This window comes from Panthera uncia (genome assembly GCF_023721935.1).
Source record: "Panthera uncia isolate 11264 chromosome C1 unlocalized genomic scaffold, Puncia_PCG_1.0 HiC_scaffold_4, whole genome shotgun sequence".
NCBI lineage: Eukaryota > Metazoa > Chordata > Mammalia > Carnivora > Felidae > Panthera > Panthera uncia.
This window is the reverse complement of record NW_026057585.1, coordinates 18,601,626-18,615,531: the sequence shown is the minus strand read 5'-3', so window position 1 is coordinate 18,615,531 and position 13,906 is coordinate 18,601,626. Positions and strand designations below refer to the sequence as shown.

At 35.5% G+C, this 13,906-nt stretch overlaps 1 pseudogene; it reads left to right on the top strand.

The window, feature by feature from the left end:
- Positions 1-3,046: 3,046 nt before the first annotated feature.
- Positions 3,047-3,963, top strand: LOC125913477 (ADP/ATP translocase 2-like; annotated as a pseudogene).
- Positions 3,964-13,906: the final 9,943 nt, after the last annotated feature.

Below are 13,906 nucleotides of genomic sequence, written 5' to 3'. Positions count from 1 at the left end.
ATGAAATTAAGTGTTTATTGCCTATATTTTTATATCTACTCTATATTAATCCTTCAGAATATCCAGTTGGATGAGTATATTCTCCTTTTGTAGATGGGGAAGCTTGGCCTTAAATGTTAAGTAATTGATTGCAAATTACTCATAAAATATCTGAGTCAGAATTCAAATTCAGACAGATCTTTCTAATCCCAAAGTTTATATTCTATTGGTCTGACCTCCCCAGGTTTCCTCTTGGTGCTCTAATTATCAACCATACTTCTCAGTTTGCTTTCTTTCTCATTCATATGTCTGACCCCTACGTTTCACATTTAATTGCAAGTATGAATTGATGTAAAAGTTTTAGCTAGACAAATATACAGGTTAAATGCAATTATCTTATTATTTATCTGTAATATGATATAGATCATGGAGCTATAGTTTCTGCCTAGCAATTTAGTCAACAAGAATTTTCATAGAGAACTGGGAAATCTTCTTAGAAAATAATTTTGATTAATAAATGTTTAGAGCAAGAAAAGAATACCTGTTCTATTGAAATAATATGAGTGTATGAGGACTTATTTTCAAATTATTATCATTTTCCGTCTGCTTTTTAAAAATTATTTAAATTTAAGTTAATATATAGTGAAATATTGGTTTCAGAAGTAGAATTCAGTGATTCATCACTTACATACAACACCCAGAGCTCATCATAACAAGTCCCCTCCTTAATACCCATCACCCATCTGGCCCATCTCCCACACACCTCCCTCCATCAACCCTCAGTTTGTTCTCTATTATTAAGAGTCTCCTGTGGTTTCTTTCCCTTTCTTCTGATTTCCTCCTCCTTCCCCTATGTTCATCTGTTTTCTTTCTTAAGTTCCACATATGAGTGAAATCATATGATATTTTTCTTTCTCTGATTGACTTATTTCCCTTAGCATAATACATTCTATCTCCATCCATGCCATTGCAAATGGCAAGTTTTCATTCTTTATAAGGGCTGATTAACATTACATTGTATATATATGCCATATCTTCTTATCCATTCATCAGCTGATGCACATTTGGACTCTCTCCAGTTTGGCTATTGTTGATAATGCTTCCATAAACATTGGGGGTGTATGTACCTCTTCTAATCTGTATTTCAGTATCCTTTGGGTAAATACTTAATAGTAAAATTGCTAGATCATAGGGTAGTGCTATTTTTAGTTTTTTTGAGGAGCCTCCATACTCTTCTCCAGTGTGATTGTACCAGTTTGCATCCCTACAAACAACATATCTGATAAAGGGTTAGTATCCAAAATCCATAAAGGACTTTTCAAACTCAATACCCAAAAATCAAACAACCCAGTTAAGACATGGGCAGAAGACAAGAATAATCACTTTTACAAAGACATCCCGATGGCTAACAGATACATGAAAAGATGCTCAACTTCACTCATCATCAGGAAACTACAAATCAAAACCACAAAGAATACAAGATGCCACCAAATGCCATATAAGTCAGTAAGAATATTAAGCTAGACATTTTTAGTTAATTGAAAAAGGCTGAGTAGGGTTAGTGTGAAAGAAATTCCCCAAGAGTCACAGTCATAGGATAGTTATGTCTTTGCAGAGTGTTTTCTCTAGGAACCCCACCAGGTGCTTGGGCAATATCAGGGAGAAATCCGAAACAAATCAACAAAACCAAAAAACAACTTTCTTCATGGTTCTTGCTGGGGTTGCAGAATGATAGCCACTGCCAAAACTCTACCCAGACCCTCTCTCTATCTCCATTGAAATAAAAGGTTTTTCTGCAGAGGATTTTGTGAGTAGGAAGACAACCAAATTCGTAGACCAGGTGCAGAGTGGAAATTCATTGCAACTGAAGGTGGGAACTGGTGGCTGTCATTCCCATCTGAGATGCATCCCCAAATTTTTAATCTTCAGGAGTTAGGGCCTCAAAATTGTAAACTAAGGGCACTAGTGGAGAAGCACTGCAGTTAATGAGGGAAACAAGGAATTTTTAAAAAATGTTTCTACTTTGAGAAGGAGCTAGAGAATGTGCAACCCTAGCTTTGCATCTGGAGAAGAGATCAGATACTTAAAAAGGGCACATGCCTGAGATCAAGGTTCATAGTGTCTCCTTAAGACTAAGGCTTATCAGAGCATCAACTACCCCTACCAACTCCCTATCAACAAGCTGACATTCATCTAGTACAACTAACAGTGGGAGACACCTGTGAGAACTGCAAGACACAGGCTTTCTCTGGGGGGAAGTGCAAAGGAAAATTCAAAACTAAGTGGAGAAACAAACAAAAGATATCACTAATGGAATCTAGACTCCGATGCACTGAGGATAACCAAAACAACAACAAACCCAGCCCTACATCACAACCAAGTGAGGTTCATCCCAGGAATACAAGGCTTGTTCAATATTGAAAACAAAAATATTTGTTTTTTTTTTTTTACCATGTTAACAGAGTAACTAAATAAGAAAAAAAATTATTGTAGCAACAGATGAAGAAAAAAGCATTTGGAAAAATCAGACATCTGTTCCTGATAAAGGCTCTCAACAAACTAGAAGCAGGGTACTTCCTTAATCTCATAAAGAACATCAACAAATCCTCCAGCTAATATCATATTTAATAGTGAGAGACTACTTTCTGCCTCAGATCAAGAATAAGGCAAGGGTATCTCCTCCCCCTACTCATATTCAATGTTATGTTGGTTTGCTAATGAGATAGATTTTCAATAAGGCAAAAGGAAAAAGGAAAATAAAGAGCATATAAATTAGAAAAAGAGAAGAAGTAAAGCTACATCTATTTGCAGAAGATACGATAGGCAAAATATATGATTGTCTATACAGATAATCACAAAGAATCTAAAAAAGGGCTCCTAAACTTTAAATATGTGCAATTCATTTTATGTCAATATTTTTTAAATGGCTTTAAAAATTGCAAGCCAACAAAGCATATTGATTTGCCATATGGAGTCATTTGATAATGACTCCTTAAATATTAAAATATGCTTCCTAAAGTCCCAGCCAGTTCCTACTGTAGTCACCTGCCTCCTCTTTCCTTTCAACATGACAGACGGCTCTATGTCCTTCACTAAGGACTTCCTAGAGGGTGGAGTGGCCGCAGTAGACCTCCAAGACATAGTAGAGCCCATCCATTGGGTCAAGCTGCTGCTGCAAGTGCACAGTGCCCACAGGCAAATCACTGCAGATAAGCAGTACAAGGGCATTATAAACTGCGTGGTTCATATCCCCATGGAGCAGGGAGTCCCGTGCTTCCAGCGTGGTAACCTGCCCAATGGCATCAAATACTTCCCCACCCAGGCTCTCAACTTTGCCTTCAAAGATACATACAAACAGAGCTTCCTGGGTGGTGTGGACAAGAGAACCCAGTTTTGGCACTACTTTGCAGGGAATCTGGCAACAAGTGGTGCTGCTGCAGCCCCATCCTTGTGTTTTGTGTATCCTCTTGATTTTGTCTATACCCATCTAACAGTTGATGTGGGCAAAGCTGGAGCTGAAAAGAAATCCCAAGGCCTCAGTGACTGCCAGGTTAAGGACTACAAATCTGGTGGGATGAGGGGCCCGTACTAGGTTTTAATGTATCTATTCAGGGTATTACCTACCAAGCTGCCTACTTCAGTGACTAGGACACTGCAAAGGGAACACTTCCAAATCCCAAGGATATTCACATCTTCATCAGCTGGATAATAATACAATCCATCACAATGGATGCCGGGTTGATTTCCTGTCCATCTGACACTGTTCACTGCCATATGATGGTGCATTCAGGGCACAAAGGAGGTGACATCGTGTACACAGGCAGGCTTGAATGCTGGTGGGATATTTCTTGCAGTGAAGGAGCTGAAGCTTTTTTTGAGGGTGTATGGTCCAGTGTCCTCAGAGGCATGGGTGATGCTTTGGTGCCTAACTTGTATGATGAAATCAAGTTCACGGGAGTTAATTCCGAGTTTTTCCGCCTGTGAACAGGCATGTTGTGTTATGTAACATACCTAGAGCATTCTTGACAGACTATTGGCTATCTGTCAGTGGCAACTATTTATTGGTTGAAAATGGGGAGCAATAATATTCATCTGACAGGTTTTCTCTTAAAGCTATTTCTATGATGATGACGCTCAATTATATTTTTTTATTTCAGTCACTCCTGATAAGTAAATTTGAAGAAATAAAAAATACCTGAAATTTTAAAATACCTCTGAAAAACAACTACTTTTACTTTTTTCATAAAAAATATTGATCCATTTTTTTTTTCAAACAAGGGACAGATTCCAAAATTCTTTGTAACTAATTCATTAAAATGGTATGATTAGGTCCCAGGAATATACTTATCTTATTTTCTTTTGAAAGGGCCTGGTATTTAACTAAAGACACTATCACCCTATGAAGGCAAACATTTAAAATGGAAAGTTCTCAACTATATTTCAATTCTTTTTTACACAATTTTATTTCAGTATAATCTTCTTTTTTAAATAATGGCCCTAAATTTCCTTATTAACTTTCTCAGAATGTCATTGATTTCAGTAATCTCGTATTTATTTGTGTACAGATTTTTCTTTGGCTTTATCTTACTATTAATTTTAACTATTACGTTACTTGCATACCACCTGTTATAATCGTTTCACTATGATTTAGTCCCTTTTCCATTTAGCACTGGGAGTAACTTTGTGTTTAGTGCTCTAACCTTTTAGTGAAACCTTTACCATAATTCACCTACGGGTATGAAGTAGCTAAGAAATCAGCTTTATATTTAAATATCCAAATTACTTAAAAGAACATCAATGGGGTTGCTTTAGATCATGTGTCCCATATAGACATTGCCAATTTTCCTAACCAATAATATTAGTTTGTAAAGGTCTGCATTTCTTAAGAGAAATTGTTACTAAGTAATGTTTACATCTTCTTAAAACTATTTCAATACTACTACTTCGAATGTTTTCACTCAATAGCTCTCCTAGGGCTCTCTGAACTTTCTAGTGGAATATAGAAACACTTAATTTTTTTTAAAAAGTAGCTGAATAGGGGCACCTGGGTGGCTCAGTCAGTTAAGCATCTGACTTTGGCTCAAGTCATGATACCATGGTCAGTGGGTTCCAGCTCTGCATCGGGCTCTTGTGGTGACAGCTCAGAGCCTGGAGGCTGCTTTGGATTCTGTGTGTCCCTCTCTCTCTGCCCCTCCCCCCACCTCTCTCTCTCTCTGTCTTTCTCTTTCTTTCTCTCTCTCTCTCTCTCTCTCAAAGATTAATAAACATTAAACAGATTTTTTAAGTAGCTGAATATATGAGCAAATATCAGTATATTACAAGTAAAAGTGAGATGAAGGATGCATCCCTTCCTAATTGTATTGACACGTGCAGAGAATTCAAGTGTTTTCCACAGATCGTCTAAACTTAATTCTGTAGAGAAATTGACCATCTATTGTTTTTTACATGAACACTTCCTTTTGGGTCACTGAAATTATTAGAATACTATTTCCTGGAGTGTCTGGGACCACTTTCTCACTTTGACTGTAACCTATGTAGAGAAGTGAGTACAATTGGTTATGTGTACGTAATAATTTTATAGACTCCATGCAACCTGACTTGAGATAAACTTTTGGGTTTAGAGGAACAAATTATTCATCATGTCTACTAAATTTTTACCTTATTTTTTGAGCTGTAGACATAGCTCATTCATATTCATATTCCCCCTCAGTACGTAAGACATTGTCTTTCATAGTAAGTGAACCCTGAATAAAAATTGTCAGGACCGGTCTTTCCTCCCACAGTTAGAGAACTCTACTAACTTTGTTTTTGAAGTACATTTGTCACCTAAGACCAGTGATTCAATAGCTGCTTCTCTCATCAAGAAAAATATCAGCAATTGTGAAACCATTTCCTCAGCCCACAGTAATGAGATAGTAAGTACATTTTACTAAAAGAGATGCAACACATTTATTCTCTAAATGTTTTAAGTTTTAAACTTCAGATAAGTCAGAGCACTAAAGATTTCAAATCTAAATGTTTTATTCCTTTGTTAAATTAGTTTTATACAACTATGACAATATCTATTTAGCCTATAGTTAGGAATTATAAAGACTATGTTGTTATATTTACTCTACACGTTTTAGCAAATCAGTGCTATAAACCAATACACATTCATTGAATAATGTCTACGGGCAGACAGTAATGCTATTCACCACATTTCATGGTGCCATATTCTAGGAAACTCCTGAGGGGATTTTTCTCGGGTGTTTTCAGGACCTGAAAAATATTCTTATATAGAATAAATGGTGAATTTTATGGCTGAATTAATCTGATTAAAATAGCTGACTTTGTCTCATTTTTTTCAGGTGATGCAATTTGTGACTTACCTCTGGCTAGTGTGAAGGATGTGACAGTGTATATTTGTATAGTGATCTTGCCCCCTGGCTTTATCTTCTTTTTGTCCTCTTGTTTTTCTTACATCATAAGTATCTTCATTCACACAGAGCCTAAGGCAGACTTGCCTGGTAATAGTGCTATTCCTGCACTTCAAAATGGCGACAGTAAAACTATGAGACAATGTCAATATGGAATGTATCAAGCCTGTGACAAGTATTTGTCTGAAGGAAACAAATAATGGAGGGGACTGGCAGATGCTCTGCTTCTGATTCTCATGAGCAGCATAAACACGTGAGCTTCCTTCTCCTGAGGTGGACAAGGGCTGTTGTCTGAAGCTAGATTTACTATATTTTTACCATTTTGCTGTCCATATTTTCAGTACAAGCTCATGTGGCCTGAGGAAAGAGGCCCTCTTAGAAAGTATGTGTCAAAAACCTAAAACTCTAATGACCTTATTTCCTACAATTAAATATAAACTCTCCAAAAAAGCTCTTAGTACATTTAACATTGCAATTAGGTGTTTCATCCATACTGTTCATCTTTATTTTTAGATACCTTGTAAATATATAGCTCATTTACTCCACCAATCCCTTATTTATCCATTTATTCAATTAACATGTTGATATTTATTAGTTTTATAAGGTAATGGTTATTTAAAAAACTACCATTATGTATATAATTTAATACTGCCAGCATTATCCCTCTTCTACATTATTATTTAAGATTAAAAATGTTAAGTTCCTGAGAAAACCAGTAATGCTTGACTCCCAGAGGAGTGACTGGTAGTAACTCCTAAGTCTAAATTAAAATACTTTTACTTTTGTGCTAATGAGCTATTATAAAAGAAGAAGAGACTAAGAAATGCCAATATATTTAATTTATAAAGATTTTATGATGTTTTATTTTATGTTTAATCTTTGTTTTATAATACTACTTAGAATGTATTTTAGTTCAAACAACTTTGAAGAATGGAAGTGAAAGTTCATTAAAATGTTACTCTGGGGAGACATTAATAAACAAGTTACAATAAACATTATCTATGTTATATTGAACTAGAAAGCCAGAACTCACACTTCCAGTAAGTTAGAGCATGCTATTCTATTATGTGAAGATGTATGAATCCTCATGTCAAGATGTTTGGAGGGAACCCAGATAAAAACAAAACAAAATGAAACAAAACCATCAATTAGCCTCACTAAGTCCAAGGTAAGACAGGACCAGCTGAGTGAGTGGAATGATTATTCATGCCAACAACTGGGTTATATATATATATATATATATATATATAGAGAGAGAGAGAGAGAGAGAGAGAGAGAGAGAGATAGTACTCTGCAACTCAAGATGTGGTGCATTATACTGACATCATTTGGAAGCATGCAAAATAGCAATACTCCTCCTCCTTACTGAATCCCAATGCATTCTTACCAAAATGCCCAAGTAGTATGCATGCACATTAAAGTTTGGGAAACACTGCCATAAATACTATGGAGACTAAGACAGAGATACAAAGATTGTTAGCCTCCCAGCGAGGACAAATGGACTCACAAAGAGTAATTAAAGAAATGTTATTGAAGGGACTTGCTATGGGCTGTTATTGTGTACCTCCCCTGCCCAGAAATTCCCATGGTAAAGCCCTAGTACTTCAGAATGTGTCTGTATTTGGAGATTGGGATTTTAAAGAGGTAATAAAGTTAAAATGAGGTCATAAGAGTAGGCCTTAATCCAATGTGACTGGTGTCCTTATAAGAAGAGGAAATATGGGCACTGATGGAAGACCATGAGAAGATATAGGGAGAAGACGTCCATCTAGAAGCCAAAGAGAGAAACCTCAGAATAAAGAAACACTGCCAACACTTTGATGTCATAGTTCTAGCCTTTCGAATTGTGAGCAAATAGATTTCTGTTGTTTAAGCCATTCAGTCTCTGGTACTTGTTCTGGCAGCCCAAGCAAACCAATACAGGTCTATTCGTGAATGTGTGGACAGAGATAGGAATGGTGGAGTACTCACAGAATAACAAATCCGAGAACTATCTCCACTCCTAGGTCCAAGGGCAGCTGTAATTGTAGGAAAAGATTGCCTTTGTAGAAGCTATGGCCTCAAGAAGTTGAATGCAGCTGCCAAAGAATTATAGGCTGGCAGGAAAGAAGCATGGAAAATAAATATCCATAACACTTACTACTTCTGTCCTTCAATTTTCTTGTTTGTCTTAATTGGCAGCCAGAGGGCAAGGGTGTTCTGATGATGCAGTTTGTGTAAGTTAGCCTCCTGGGGGAAAAACAGTAGACAATGATGTGAAGTAGACTGGAAGAGCAAATAGAAATTATGCAGCAGAATTGCTTATCTTTCTTCCTTCCTTTTAAGTAAATGATCCTCATATTACTTCAGAGTAGGAAAACACCCAGCTAAATGACTGCTTTTCTAGTCATTTAGACTAGTCTAGTTCCTCTGCATCTATCTGCATAACCACATGATTAACTTCTTTTTCAGATATGAATAGAAATTGTTGGGTGGAGCTTCAAGGCATGCTCCTTAAGAAGGGATATAGCTAGCTGGGATGAGCCGTTTGTCCTCTCTCCCTTCTTGCTGAAGCCTGTAACAGATCTGACTGATGCTCTGACAGCCATCTTGAACCATGGCATGACCTTGCAGCTGGAATTCAAGAGCAGATATATGGAAGGGATTTGGGTCTCTGATAACTGTAAAGCACCTCCAAATCCCCAAATATGCCACGTTGGCATAAGTAATATTTTGATCTGAAGAGTTCTCTGCCTTTTCTCTGCCCAAAACTGAGCATCAATTTCCCTTTGAAGAAATCCTGTATCAGAGAGAGAGGGAATCTTATCATCTCAGATGAGTTTATACCAAGATCAATTTGTAAAAGCAGCCTTTACTAAAATAGCTCCTCTCTTCCCTTAGTTCCCACGTATATTTTCTAGTTACTTCTCCATAAATTGTCATCCCTTGAAGCCCAACCCACATCCCTTTGTTAAAAAGGTATATAAGACCCCCAGTTTAACCACTTCTTTGAGTATCACTTCTTTTCTGTGAACTCCCTTGTACATAGATATTAATGAAAACTCTGTGCCTTTTCTTCTGTTAATTGGTCTTGTGTTAGTTTAATTCACAAGCCCCCAGGGGTGCTTTGGTGGCTCAGTTGGTTAAGCTCTCCGGATGTTGGCTCAGGTCATGATCTCACAGTTCAAGCCCTGCATCTGGCTCTCTGCTGTCAGTGCAGAGCCTGCTTGGGATTCTTTCTCCCTCTCTCTCTGCCCCTTTCCCACTTGTGCTCTCTATCTCAAAATAAATAAAACTTAAAAAAAAAAGATGTAATTCACAAGCCCCCAGTTACTGAATCTAAGGTGGTAAGGAAAAGTTTTACTTTCTGGCAGTATAAAGCTGGACCTAATTCAAATTTATACAGAGGTAAAGGTGAAGGAAAGCTATATAAGAAGCTTCACAAAGTAATGAATATATCATTTTTTTTTTAAGAATTAAAGAATGTCTCATAAGGTTTTCTGAGGTGTTCCCTTCTGTGCAACCCAGATAAAATCAGAGAATCACTCTGAGTCGCATATTTCTTAACTGTAAAAGTAGTTTAATAATAGCATCCCTGGTACACTTAGATAATTATTCTGAAAATATATCTGACAGTACTTGATGAATAAATATGAAGAAAAGAGATTAAAGATCAGAATTTGATGATCTAGTCCTAGCTCTTCAGCTAACTGGACCTAAGTAGCCATTCCTTTTTGGTTGATAGTATTCTTTATCAGAGACTCAGTAGCATTAAATAATTTAAAACTCTTTTAGATTTTAACTAAGAATTTTTGGCAATTATATGATATTATTTTGATTTATTAAATCAGGATTTAAATCCAGTCAGAAATTTAAATCCAATCTCTGAACTTTAATATCTATACATAAGAGAATAGTGAATATAATGTGATAGATGTTAAATCCATATTAAATAAGCTATTTAAAAATGAGCTTCTACTATATCCCCACTGCATTTTCAATGCCAAAAGAAAACACTTATTTATGATTATTGTTCCTTTTTTTGGCCACTAAGTTATGGGTAGATATAACATGATTCTGAAGTATGGATTAAACTAGGGTTTAACTTTGTAAGAATACAAGAGCTACCTCCCATACCTCTCGTTGACAATAATACTTTTTCCCATAAACTGTGGAAATATATTTTGGTCAAGATAAAAATATCATTATTAAATTATATCTTCTTCTATGCTATGTGCTATTCTACATATATTACATGCATTCTGATGGACTCAACTATATTCTAAAGAATGCAACTATTTTTTTTTTCCTTAAAAGGCATGTGTGTTTATGTTTTATGTATGTGTGTGTACTTTTGAAAATTGAAAAGAGAAAAGAGGATCCAATTCAGGGAACTGTAATTAAACGATGGGGGAAATCAACACCGATTTTCAAAAGGAAAAATTTCCAATTATGTCAACAATTACATGAAAAACAGATAAGAAGGCTTAGTTTTCAGGAATTGTATCATGCCTCTAGTAATGGAAGGTAATTAAGAAGGAATATTATATCAACTTCTGTTTGCATTAAAGAATGTTGGTAAGATACAAAAAAAATCTCAAGTTTAGATAATAAGCAATAGTTCATCTTTGTGTTTAGGAATCATAAGAGTAAAGCTTCTGATAATTATCTGCTGAATTATTTTGTTTGCAGTTGATTGATAAATATTTTGCACTTACAATTTATAACCATATTCATTTACGAATATTTATTACTCAGATAATGGGTTAAGTCATTGAGCATAAAAATGTCAAATCTTAGTTACTGTAATCATTTGAATGATGTAGTTACTGTGTATACATAGCTTCTTTGTCCATTATAACATAAAAAGAAAACAGTAAAAATATAGAACAGAAAACAAACAAGAGCCAAAATATCCAGGATAAAAAAACAACAACAACAACAACAACAAAAAAACGATGTTACTCTTACAACCTCCTTGAATACAAAGGTAGGTTTTGTACACTCCTCTTAGGAGGTAGGATACTAACATGCATGATTCATATTTTCCCTTTTTTCCCTCCCTCCAACTTTGCATAATGTTTTACAACCAATAGAACTGGCAAGATCTTTTGGAGTGCTCCAAGCTTATTTTTATTTTCTGTCCCCTGCTTATGTCCTTTGCTTACTTCTGATTCCCTCTGGAGAACACTTGACAAACCAGCAACACTTACCCTTTTCTTTACTTTAATGGAAAGATATTAAAGTCATCAAATTACAGAAACTTGGATGTTGAAGAGATTTGGTTTATCCAGTAAGATTCCCAATTGTATGTTCAAATCCCCTCCTACGATATTTATGATGAAGCGTCATTGAACCACTAGTTATACTCTATTGTGATATTTTAATTATCAGCATTTCTTTAATTGGGCCAAAATCGGCCTTTGTTTACCTTTTGGAGACTCTATATCTTTCTGCTGTCCTGAATTATGAATAGGTCATCCGCCTGCTGGATGGCAAAGCAGTTCTCAGTGTGCGTGTGTGTGTGTGTATGTGTGTGTGCGCATACGCGTATGTGTGATACTTTGGGGTATTTTATACATTTGATACATTTATATATTTATACATTTTATACATTTGATTTTTTTGGCTTTCTGTATGTTTATTGAGGTATATAAATTACGTGAAAATACACCCATTTTAATGTGCAGTTCTATAATGTTAACAAATACATAGAGTTGTGTAAGTACTACTGCAATCCAGATACAAAATAATCCTATTACCCCAAATATTCCCTTCTGCTCCTTTGTACTCAACTACTTCTGCCATCCCTGCCACTTGACTGTGACAAAGACTCTCCTTGACCAAACTTTAGTCAGACTCCTCTGAACCGTTTTCTTGACTAGGCCTTGATCTGAGGGTTCTGTGTTCATCTTTTTGGAGTCCAGTTTTAGCAAGAATCCTGCTAATTCAGTTTAGAGAAAATCTCCCCACCTGTGATATCTGCTTTTCCTGGCCTGCCTTCAACATGAATCCTGTTAGGTCAGTTTAGCAAGAATTCCTCTTCCCCTGATGTCCCCTCTTAGTAACTTTCCTCCCAGTGATCCTTTCCCACAACTTATTCCCTGGCTATAGATCCCCCTTGTTTTTGTTGTATGTAGAGTCAAGCTTGATCTCTCCTTGAGTGCAATACTCTTGATACTTAGACCCATTACAACAGTCTTGAATAAAGTCTTCTTTACCATTTCAATAAAGGTCAGAATAATTTTTTTAACATCATGCAGAGCTAACTATTCTAAGCTTTTTTCTTTGGACTCTAACAAGTTTGTTTTTCAAAAGTACTCAAACACATACTAATTCTTTGTAAACTTTGTATCCTGCATTCCATGCCATTCCCTAACCAGCCTTTTCACTCTACTTTATATTGTAAATACAGTTCAGTAGCCAATATTCTTATCATTTTTGTTAGTAATTATTTCATATTCTCTAGAAGAATGAGTTCACTCTTTGTTTTATGATTCCATATGATTGTATTTCTTAATTTCATTTATCCAGTAATATAATTATTCACATGGTTGATTCTAATATTCAATTGTAAGCTCTTTGAAGACAAAGACTGAACATTTTCAACTTCATATTTCACAGACAGCTGAAAATGTAATAATTGTGACTCAGTTTCAAAGAGTGAAATTAAAAATAATCTTCTTTTAACCCTCTACTGAAGCCTAATAGAATGTTTTTCTTAAAGAATGAAGATCACAAGGAAGTCTATTATTAAAACCAAAAGAAAAGTAGATTTTTTTCCCTGCATTCCAAATTAGTCTTCTTTGATCTACCATATCTTTTATAGAAAATGGAACTAATCCTCAGAGAAGTTAAGTGTTTTATCTAGGTCAATTCAATAGTTATTATATTAATCCTAATTGGAATTAATAAATGATACTACAAAATGTGTGCAAAATCTTGCCACACACACACACACACACACACACACACACATTTGATGAAGATTTACCCCTACCTTCCTACACATGATGTAAGACTTCAAAACACTTAAAAAAAACATTGATCCATATTATCCCAAACACTTTATAATCAATAGATAATAGGTAAACCAGACGTTTCTGTTGTTTGTTTTATTTTGTTTTTCAAATGATTTTATGTTGACAAGCAAGCCCTCATAATAGAGACAAAGCAAGATCAAATCTTGCAAGTTATCATTTAATTTTGTTCAATTTTTATATCTATGAACTTTGCATTTCTATAATATTTTATTTATAACTATTTCCTTAAGGTATGAACTGTGTACACCTGTACTTATTTTTAGTCCATGATAAAATAGCAGTTCAATAATTTTAAATAATTAACTGAAAAGCACACTCAAGGGTTAAGTGTTACATGCAAATATCTAATTATGTCTCTGTGTTCCTCTGGAAGGAAATACGCCTTTCTTTGCTTGCATGAGTCCTCAAATTAGTCCTGACTCCTACTGATGCAGAAGCATTTGTCTGGCATCTCCTGTGACTGAGATTGCAGTGGGTTATCTATGGCCT